Below are 11586 nucleotides of genomic sequence, written 5' to 3'. Positions count from 1 at the left end.
GCGCCGTTCCCACACAGACGGCGTACAGCATAGTGAATGGAACGGGCCCCGTTCGCATTCACTATGGGACTGTAGCTGCCGTATTCCATGTCTGTATGTGTCGTTAATCGACGCATACAGAAATGGGGAAAAAAATGGCAGCCCCCATAGGGAAGATCAAAAATAAAAAAAAAGTAAAACACAAACACACAAATATAAACGTTTTTAATAAAACACTAAAATCAAACTGATGTAAAAAAATATTTTTTCGTGACACTGTTCCTTTAAAAGATATTCCTGACTATCTGAAAAAAAAAAACACCTGTATTTCTCTATTCAGATAATTCTATGGCTGCAGAAATGGATCAGTGTATGTGCATTGATGTCCTTGACAAGCTGTCAACACTGATCTCTCATCTGTATACATAGCTGCTTATATAACAATTCATGCAGTTAGAATCCCCAAGTTACCTACGTCTTCCGCTAGTGTTATTGTCCATCTAAGGGCCTGTTCACATCAGCGCTGGCATCTGTTCCATTCAACCTTTCTGTCAGATGAACAGAAAGCCAAACTAAAACTATCGCTTCAGTTTGTGTATGTATGGAAGTGTCAATGGTAATGCATTTCTTTTATACCACACATTCACACCCTAGCACTACACTAACACTGACACACATTTATTGCACACTTGTGAGCACTTAGTTCACCACTCCCCTCACTGCTAGTGGGAGTGGCTATCACTATTTAATGCACCCTCCTTCGGCAGCATTTCTTGACCTGTCTGATTCCTGCTGGGAACGGGTTTCCACCCGCCCACTTAGATAACTTCAACACCACAGAAAAGGCCATACTTACTATGTCCCATTCTTTCTGCTGGCATTACCATTGATTACAACAGTATTTTTTCCTCTTTCAGTTGGTATCCGTTTGCCTCTGTTCCGCTAGCTTTCAGGGTTTTTTGTCCTCCATGGACACAATAGCGTACTCCACTACGGTTGATGACACAGGGAGCCTCCTCTATCTAACCACTTAGATGCTGCGGTTGCAATTAACAGTGTATAGTTATGTCCAAATCTGGGAAGAATTAAAAGGGGGGGTGTGGGGTTAAAAAAAATAAATAAAGAAGGCTGCTTTCTTCTAGAACCAATGCTACATCTGTCCTTGTGTAGTCTCTGCTTTTGCAGCAATACCACATACAACCTGTGGATAGGTGTGGCACTGGTTGTGGAAGAAAGTGATTGTGTTTTGCAATCCCTTAACGACCTGCGTATAGTGTTTTTACGTTGGCCGTTAAGGGTAGTTCTTCTGAAGCGTTGCGTTTCCACATCGGCTCTTCAGAAGAACTTTCCCCGCATCGTGCGGGGTGCTGCTGAAGCCTGTGCTGTTAGTAACCGCCTCGGGCTTCAGGGCAATGATCGGAGACCACTAGCAGTGGTCTCCGATAATATTTAACCCCTCAGATGCGGTGCTGAATAGCGAGTGCCGCATCTGAGTGATTTTAGAGGGAGAGGGCTCCCTCCCTCATCCCACTGGCATCGGGGGTGGTGATGGGTTCATTGACAGCCTGGGGGCCTAAGGCTATGTTAACACTGAGTTTTTTTGCAGGAGCAAAATGCCTCCTCCTTTAAAACTGCTCCAGATGTTTTTTTGCACAGTGGTTTGACAAACTCGTCAAAACACTCGTCGAGGCGTTTTTTTTTTTTTCCTGTTCCTGACTGATTTGAAATGGGGTTTTGGAGGCGGAAACCGCCTCAAGAAAGGTCATGTCACTTTTTACCGCAACGCGTGTTTTTTTTTTTTGCTCGTAAAAAAAACTCATCCGCCTCCCATTGAAATCAATGGAAGGCATTTTTGGGCGGTTTTTGACTAGTTTTGTGGCGCGGTTTCCACGTCAAACTCTGTGTGAACATAGCCTAACAAAGGCCCCCAGGTCGGCCTTTAGTGATTGCCTGTTCGGCTATGCCAGAGGCATGACCTAGCAGGTGCCTGTCCGTTTTACACTGACCGCTATTATAATACACTGCAATACTTCGGTATTGCAGTGTATTATTGCCGAACAGAAGTATGCACAGTAAAGTCCCCCAGTGGGACTAAAAATAAAGTAAAAAAAAAAAAGGTTAGAGGCTGTCACCACATTATAAGTGCCCTATCTCCTACATGATCGGCGCTATAATGTAGGTGACAGCAGTGCTTTTTATTTAATAAAATGATCGGTTTTCACCACTTTATTAGCGATTTTTAGTTGCTTAATGCCCAAGTGGGCGTGTTTTTACTTTAGACCAAGTGGGCAATGTACAGGGGAGTGTATGACGCTGACCAATCAGTGTCATGCACGCCTCATTCATTTAGGCAGCGCATAGGGATCCTTTTAGATCAGTATGTGCTGTCTTATACTAACACATTAACAATACTGAAGTGTTTAGACAGTGATGCTTGAGAAAAGTCCTGCTGGACTGAAACGTCGCACGGGTGATTAAAAAGCTGACATATTTTGGAAGTGCTGTCTCCTCGTCTATTTTGTCTATCTGATATTGGGGACCACGGATCCGGTCCTATTGAGGCGTGCACCCACTTGTGGTCCAGTGCTGTGGTAATTTTCTGCTTTAGACAGTGAATAGACATTCACAATCTGTGCACTTCACTACTGTTTCTGTGGTAGTTACAGCAGAGCAATGCGTAATCCCGCGAGATTACGTTGTAGATGACAGGTTACAGCGATTTTGTTTTTACTGTGTAAAGGAAGGAAAACATAAAAAATTCCATATAAATTTGGTGTCGCCGCAATCGTAACGACCCACTGAATAAAGTTATTTATACCACACGGTAAACGGCGTAAAATTAAGACTCAAAACAAATGGCGAAATGTCAGGTTTTTTTTTTCTAGTACCCCACTAAAAAAAGTTATTAAAAAGGTAATCCATAAATTATATGTATGCCAAAATGGTGCTATTATAAAATACCACTTATCCGGCAAAAGAAAAGTCCTTATACAGCTATGTCGACGCAAAAATAAAAAAAGTTATAGATCTTTGAATGAGACGATGGGAAAACTTAAAATATTGCTCGGCCATTAAGGTTTAACCCCTTAATGACCAGCCTATTTTGGACCTTAATAACCAAGCTATTTTTTACGTTTTTCAATCGTCGCATTCCAAGAGCTATAAAGTTTTTATTTTTTCGTCGACATAGCTGTGTAAGGTCTTGTTTTTTGCGGGACAAGTTGTATTTTTTAATAGCACCATTTTGGGGGACATATTATTTATTGATTAACTTTTATTAACTTTTTTTTGAGGGGGAATAGAAAAAAAGCATAAATTGCGCCACTTTTTTGCGTCCTAAATCTACGCCGTTTACCGTGTGGTATAAATAACACTAACTTTATTCAGCGGGTTGTTACGATTGCAACGATACCAAATTTGTATAGTTTTTGTATATTTTACTACTTTTACACAGTAAAAACGCTTTTTTTTCAAACTTATTTGTTTTTGTGTCTCCATATTTGAAGAGCCGTAACATTTTTATTTTCTCGCCGATGCAGCTGTATGAGGGCTTTTTATTTGCGGGACGACTTGTAGTTTTTATTGGTACCATTTTGAAGTAGATGCGACTTTTTGATCACTTTTTATCAAATTTTTTTAAAGTCAGTATTCACAGAAAACAGCAATTTTTCCATAGTTTTTTATTAATTTTTTTACGGCGTTCACCGTGCGGATTAAATAATGTAATAGATTTATAGTCGGGGTCGTTACGGACTCGGCGATACCAAATATGTGTAACTTTTTTACTTTACTTTATTTTGCTTTTTTAATAGTAAAGCAGTTTGTAAGGGGGAAAAGCTGGGTTTTTCATTTTTTTTCACATTTTTTTTAAAATTAACTTTATTAAACTTTTTTTCACTTTTTTACTAGTCCCATTACGGGACTATAATATGCGATTCTGCGATCGCTATTATAATACACTGCAATACTTTTGTATTGCAGTGTATTACTGCCTGTCCGTTTAACACGGACAGGCATCTGCTAGGTCATGCCTGCGGCATGATCTAGCAGGCAGACCTGGGGGCCTTTATTAGACCCCCGGCTGCCATTAGAGACACAGACACTCAGCGATCGTGTCGGTGGGGGAGAGAGGGAGCTCCCTCCCTCTCTCCAAAACCACTCCGATGCAGTGCTCGCTATTGAGCACCGCATCTGAGGGGTTAAACGCGTGAGATCGATACTAATATTGATCTCACACGGCAGAGCAGGGACGCTCCCAGCCCTCAGCTGCCTCTGGCAGCCGAGAGCAGGGAGATTTGACAGCTCCCTGCTCTGTTTACTTATTCCGATGCCGCGACGTAAAAAGTCTATGGCATCGGAATAAGGCCCGTTAGTGACCGACGTAGAAACACAATGGGCCGGTCACTAACGGGTTAAAATACCTTCGGTATTAGGGGGTTAAAAACGCACACGCACACGTCTTTTGCTATGGATTTCACCCCTTCTACATTTGAAAAGGGTTGAATCTGCAGTGAACATCTAGAACAGAATGGGCAAGCTCTGGACTTGAAAATCCTCACCATGTTGTTTTCCGTTAGCATGTTTGCTTTTTTGGTTATTAAAAAATCGTATCCACTTGGCTGCAACAGTCTTCTGCAATAGATTTTTTTGCCTGAATCTGTAACAAGTCCGTTATATGTGCAGGAGGCTGAAATAGATAAAACGTGCACACAGGAATGAGACCAGGTACGGTGCCTCCAAGATGTACTGTTTACTCCCCTAGAAGTAACGCTTCAAGCCAATTGCAAATGTACATATAAGAGGGAGCCCTACAGCAAAGGTCAAACTAGTGTCCCCAATTATGTTTCCAGGTTTATTGTCATTTGGAATTGAAGAGCCTAGTGTTTGTCTTCCCTGCCAACCTATTTCCATAACCCTTGCGGCCACATCCCCACACTCTTATTTACCAACAATAGAGGTCGTTTGAACCTCTTCCTGACATTTGTCGTAAGTATATGTCATGGAAAGCCAGCGCTTCCCGCAAAATGTATACTTACAACAAATGGATGGCACCGGCTCAGAAGCTGAGTCGGTGCCATCATCCCCGGATGTTAGCTGTATCTTACAGCCGACACCCTACTGTAATGGTGGGGACCGAAGTTAGCTTAGATTCCTGCCATTAACTCCTTAAATACAGCAGTCAAAAGCGATCGCTGCATTTAAGGCGTTTGCAGCTCCTCGACACCCCAGCAATGAAATCACTGGGGTGTCGGTGGCTGCAATGGCAACCGGAGGCCTAATACTGGCCTCCCGGTCTGTCTAGTACGGAGAAGTTTCAGCCCGTGCCTGCAGGCGCTGGCAACATGGCACCGGCTCAGGAGATGAGCCAGCATCATAAGCAGTGGATGTCAGCTGTATGTTACAGCTGACATCCACCTGTAATGGCAGGAACCGGAGCTAGCTCCGATCCTTGCCATTAACCGTAGCCGATCGGCAGCTGTGCCCTGCAATTGCACAGCTTCTGACTGCTACTATGGCAATGGGAGACCTAACAATGGTCTCCTGCTATGCCATTACGGAGGCCGATTAGGCCTTGCGTGGAGGCAAAGCCGAATCGGCTTGCTGTCAGTGAATGACTGACAGATCTAATACATTGCACTACATGGGTAGTGCAATGTATTAGAAAAAAAATCAAACAGTTGGACATTCAAGTCCCCTAGTGGGACTAAAGAAAAGTAAAAAAATATAATAAAAGTTTCAAGTAATAAAATAAGTTGCCCTTATTGAGTCCTTTATTATTGAAAAAATAATAATAAACCATACATATTTGGTATTGCCGCGCCCGTAACGGCCTAAACTATAAAAACATTGTTCTTTCACACGGTGAACGGCGTAAAAGAAAAAACGTGAAAAACTATGCCAAATTTTTTTTGGGTCACTTTGCCCTACAAACATTTAAATAAAAAGTGATCAAAAAGTCTCATATATCCAAAACTGGTACCTATAAAAACTATAGCTCGTCTCTCAAAAAAACAAGCTCTCGTACAGCACCATCGATGACAAAATTAAAAAGAAATGGTCCTCACAACATGGCGACAGAAAAAAATATATATTATTTTTACTGTGCAAAAAGTTGTAAAACATAAAGTGCTATAAATTAGGTATCGCCGGAATCGGACTGACCCGCAGAATAAAGTTAACATGTAATTTCTAACGCATGGTGAACGCTGTATAAAAAAAAAAAAACCTATGCCAAAATTGCCATTTTTTTGGTCACCTTGCCTCCCAAAAAATAGGATAAAAAGTGATCAAAAAGTCACATGCACCCCAAAATGGTACTGATAATTACAGCTCATCCTGCAAAAAAACAGGCCTCATACCACTACGTCAATGAAAAAATAAAATTAGATAAGGCTCCAATAAAAATAAAAATATGTAGTTGTGTCGGCCCGAGGGGAACATTTCTTCTGTTGCAAGAAGTGATTTATCGGGGGGGGGGGGGGGCCCTAAAAGGAAGGGGAGGGCCCAAACAGATCTGCTGGAAGCGAGGATGCCCGTATTATATCAGGACAACACTTCCCAGCAAAATTCCCCAAACTGCAAAAGTGCTGAGTGTGGACCAAAAGGGGGATAAGAAAGGACATTTATCAGTGCGACACCGGCCTGTGCAGAAAGGATTGCTTCACAGCGTAACACACATATGGATTATTTTATTGTTTACCCCATTATTATACCACCTGACTATGCCCCTGATGTACTCTGCCCAGCACACCTATGCCCCCCCCACCCATATTATAAACGGAAATACCAGTAAAACTACTACCATGTTAAATCTATACGTCAAAAGCCCAATGGTGCTACCTCCTTTCTGAACCCTACAGCGTGCCCAAACAGCAGTTTACTTCCACATATGTGGCACCGCCATACACGGGAGAACCATTTTAACAATTTTTGAGGGGTGTGTCTCCAGTGGCATAAGCTGGGCACAACATATTTGCCACTGAAATGGCATATCTGGGAAAAATTAAAATTTTTACTTTGCACCGTCCCCTGCGCATTCATTTATGGAAAAGACCTGTGGGGTGAAAATGCTCACTACACTCTTTAATAAATGCCTTGAGGGGTGTAGTTTCCAAAATGGGGTCACTTCTCAGGGTTTTTTTTTTTTTTTTACTATTTCACATCAGAACCCTGCAATCGTGAACCAATACTTTCTAAGTCGCCAAATTAGGCCTCAATTTTACATGGTACTCTTTCAATTCTGAGCCCTGACGAATGTCCAGGCAAAAGATTAGGGCCCCATGTAGAGTGATTCTAAAACCGGGAAACACAGCATAACAAATGCGACATGGCCTCCGCAAACCATTCCTGCTAAATTGAGCTCCAAAAGACAAATGGCGCTCTTTCCCTTCTAAGCCCTGCCGTGTGTCCAAACAGCCGTTTATGCCCACATGTGGGGTATTGTTTTACTCGGGAGAAATTGCTTTACAAATGTTGCAGTGCTTTTTCTCCTTTAATGCTTCTGGAAATTAGAAAAAAAATAGCTAAACCTACATTTTCTTTGAAAGAATGTAGATTTTTATTTTAACGGCCTACTTCCAATAATTTCTGCAAAAAACCTGCTGGGTCAAAATGCTTACTATACCCCTAGATAATTTCCTTGAGGGATGTAGTTTCCCAAATGGGGTCATTTTGGGGGGATTTCCACTGTTTTAGCACCGCAAGAGCCCTTCAAACCTGATATGGTGCCTAAAATATATTTTAATAAAAAGGAGGCCTAAAATCCTCTAGGTACTTTTGCTTCTAAGCCTGTGTTTCAGTCCATAAGCATGCTAGGGCCACATGTGGGATATTTCCTAAAACTGCAGAACCTGGGCATTAAATATTGAGTTGCGTTTCTCTGGTAAAACTTTGTGTTACAAAACAAATGGATTAAAAATTAATTTCTGCAAAGAACAAAAAAATGAAATTTGTAAATTTCACTTCTACTTTGGTTTAATTCCTCTGAAACGTCTAAAGGGTTAAGAAACTTTCTAAATGCTGTTTTGAATACTTTGAGGGGTGAAGTTTTTAAAATGGGGTGAATTATTGGGGGTTTCTAATATATAATGTCCTAAAAGACACTTCACAACTGAACTGGTCCCGGAAAAAAGCATTTTTACTTTTTCTTGAAAATGTCAGAAATTGCTGCTAAAGTTCTAAGCCTTGTAACGTCCTAGATAAATAGAAGTGTCACGAAGCGGGTTAGTGGACCCACTAGGCCGTACCGCCGTAGTGGGAAGGCAGCTGGCCAAACCACAGGAAACCCCAGAAATGCAATGTCCCGCACAAGGGTACCTGGATAGTCCAGATGGTGACCGAAGCTCTGGCACAGATGAGATGGGTGCAGCAGATGGCGCCAAATGTGGTGGATGACACAGGACCTGCAAGTTGCGCCAGACGTGGCGGATTCCTCCGGACGTGGCAGATGAGACAGGACGTGGCGGATTCCTCCGGACGTGGCAGATGACACAGGACGTGGCACGACTTGATACTAAGGCAAAGCACGGGAAACAGGAACGAGGAACAAGGTACGGGTAACAACAGGAACGGGAAACACTAAGGGACCATTTACAAGACAGACTGGGAAAACTAACAACGCTCAGGCAAGGATTAGAAGGCCAGGGGCCTTCTTATAGACCAGGAAATCGTGGCAGTTGATGATGATGATGATGACGATTTCCTATTTGCGCGCGCTGGCCCTTTAATACATCTTTTTAACGAAGAAGAATCCAGCCCCGGCCGGGGAGAAAGATTTTCGTATAAAACCCCTCTCCAGATTCTCCTTGATATAGGCCGACATGGATAGAGACTCAGGCAAGGAGAGAGGATATACCCGTCCACGGGGGAGAGAGGCATTAGGAACCAGTTCAATGGGGCAGTCATAGATCCGATGTGGAGGCAGCGTCTCAGCCTCCTTTTTGCTGAAAACATCTGCATACTAAGCTAAATGGGGAGGCAGTCCCGCCAACGACTGAGGCAGAGGAGGCTTGACAGGATGGATCTGCAACAGACAACGACCATGGCACTTGGAGCCCCATTGGAGAACCTCTCCAGAATTCCAGTCCAGGACTGGGGCATGTAGTCGAAGCCAAGGCAGGCCCAGCAGAACAGGATTGATGGCCTTGGGCAAAACAAGGAAAGAAAGAAATTCAGAATGAAGTACTCCAACCTGGAGCTTCAACGGCTTGGTTTTAGAGATGATGGGATCAGGCAGAGGCAGTCCATTAACTGAGGCAACAGCCAAAGATGTCTCCAGGGGAACTGTGAGCAACTGAAGATGATCCACCAGCTCTTTCTGGATGAAGTTTGCAGCAGAGCCAGAGTCAAGATAGGCAGAAACTTGATGCGTCCTCTCGCCGGATACTAGGGTTACAGGAATAGTCAATTTGGAAGCGAATGCTCTGTTAGATTCCGTTCCACCTAGGGTTGTCTCTCCAACCAATCCTAGGCAATGGGGTCTCTCCGGCCTCTGGGGACACAGACACACAATATGGCCTCCATGGCCGCAATACAGACAAAGTCCAGAAGTGCGTCTGCGTTGTTTCTCCTGGGTAGACAATTTGACATAATTACCCTGCATCGGATCCTCTGGTGGGACGACTGAGGAGGATTGCGGGACAGCAGAATCCAGCCTGGGAAGTTCTCTCCCCCGGAGAACCTCTTGGGAACGTTCCCGGATCCTCATGTTGACACGGGAGGCGAGTAGGATAAGATCGTCCAGGGTAGATGGCAGATCACGAGCAGCCAGCTCGTCCTTGATCCCTGAAGACAGTCTCTGCCAGAATGTAGCCACCAAAGCCTCGTTGTTCCAGGTCAATTCAGCAGCCAGGATACGGAACTGGATGGCATACTCCCCACGGAGAGGTCTCCCTGGTGTAGGGTTAGCAAGGATGCAGCAGCCAAAGAACCTCTCCCAGGTTCCTCAAAGATCGAGCGGAAGGTTCGTAAGAAGCACGGCAAGTCCCGGGTCTCTGGTCCCTGATGTTCCCACAGAGGATTGGCCCATGCCAGGGCTTTGCCAGTAAGGAGAGAGATGATGAAGGCGATCCTGATTTCATCCGAACAGAAGGACCTGGCATGTAGTCTGAAATGGATCAGGCACTGATTCAAAAATCCCCTGCAGGACCTCGGATCTCCGTCATAGCGTGGAGGTAGCGGCAAGAAACACAGGGGGTTGGTACCGGTACAGACAGGAAGTGTAACAGGAGGAACCGCAGGGACGGGTGCAGTGACGACTGTGGTTGGAGCGAGCAACCGATGGGCTATGGCGTTCACCGACAGGAGGAGCAGGTCTTGTCGTGACTGGAGATCCTCCATCTCAGCCAACATGGCTTGTGTCGTCAAAGTCTCAGGTTGAGCAGCGGGGTCCATGGCCTGAGCATACTGTCACGAAGCGGGTTAGTGGACCCACTAGGCCGTACCGCCGTAGCGGGAAGGCAGCTGGCCAAACCACAGGAAACCCCAGAAATACAATGTCCCGCACAAGGGCACCTGGATAGTCCAGACGGTGACCAAAGCTCTGGCACAGATGAGATGGGTGCAGCAGATGGCGCCAAACGTGGCGGATGACACAGGAGCCGCAAGTTGCGTCAGACGTGGCGGATTCCTCCGGACGTGGCAGATGGCACAGGACGTGGCAGATGACACAGGACGTGGCTGATGACACAGGACGTGGCAGATGACACAGGACCATTTGCAAGACAGACTGGGAAAACTAACAACGCTCAGGCAAGGATTAGAAGGCCAGGGGCCTTCTTATAGACCAGGAAATCGTGCCAGTTGATGATGATGACGATTTCCTATTTGCGCGCGCTGGCCCTTTAAGGCCGGGTGCGAGCGTGCGCGCGCAACCTACGGGACACAGCCGAACGGAGCGGAAGTGAGCGCTGGCGTCTCCTAGGAGGGAGACGGAGACCAGTGCTCACAGATCTATGGCTGCGGGCGTCGGGAGGAGAGTAAACCCGACGGCCCGCGGCCATGGACGCTACAAGAACGATGTTCAAAAAATGATGCCAATCTAAAGTAGACATATGGGGGATGTTAATTTGCAACAATTTTGTGTGGTATAACTGCCTATCCTACAAGCAGATACATTTACATTTAGAAAAATGCTAATTTTTTAACATTTTCCCGAAATGTTGGTGTTTTTCACAATCAAATACTAAATATACTGAGCTAATTTTAACAGTACGGCTGGATTCACATGAGCACATTACGTCCGTAATGGACGGAACGTATTTCGGCCGAACACACTGCAGGGAGCCGGGCTCCTAGCATCATACTTATGTGCGATGCTAGGAGTCCCTGCCTCGCTGCCGTTCAACTGTCCCGTACTGTAATCATGTTTTCAGTACGGGACAGTAGTTCCACGGAGAGGCAGGGACTCCTAGCATCGTACATAAGTATGATGCTAGGAGCCCGGCTCACTGCAGTGTGTTCGGTCCGGGACTTGCGGCCAAAATACGTTCCATTCATTACGGACGTAATGTGCTCGTGTGAATCCAGCCTAACATGAAGTCAGATGTGTTACGAAAAAACTATCTTAGAATCGCGTGGATAGGTAAAAGCATTCCAAAGTTATTACCA

The 11586-nt window shown here is 44.8% G+C and overlaps 1 long non-coding RNA gene across 1 annotated transcript in view; it reads right to left on the bottom strand.

The window, feature by feature from the left end:
* Positions 1 to 620: 620 nt before the first annotated feature.
* The window catches only part of LOC142760848 (uncharacterized), a 57230-nt gene continuing 46264 nt past the window's right edge, over positions 621 to 11586 (bottom strand). The window contains exons 2-3 of the long non-coding RNA XR_012883424.1: positions 4539 to 4666; positions 621 to 1054 (exon numbers count right to left, since the gene is read on the bottom strand). This is a non-coding gene — a long non-coding RNA (uncharacterized LOC142760848). The remainder of the gene's footprint in view (positions 1055 to 4538; positions 4667 to 11586) is intronic.

This window comes from Rhinoderma darwinii, chromosome 4 (assembly GCF_050947455.1).
Source record: "Rhinoderma darwinii isolate aRhiDar2 chromosome 4, aRhiDar2.hap1, whole genome shotgun sequence".
NCBI lineage: Eukaryota > Metazoa > Chordata > Amphibia > Anura > Rhinodermatidae > Rhinoderma > Rhinoderma darwinii.
The sequence above is the reverse complement of the archived record's forward strand: the minus strand, read 5'-3'. Positions and strand labels throughout refer to the sequence as shown.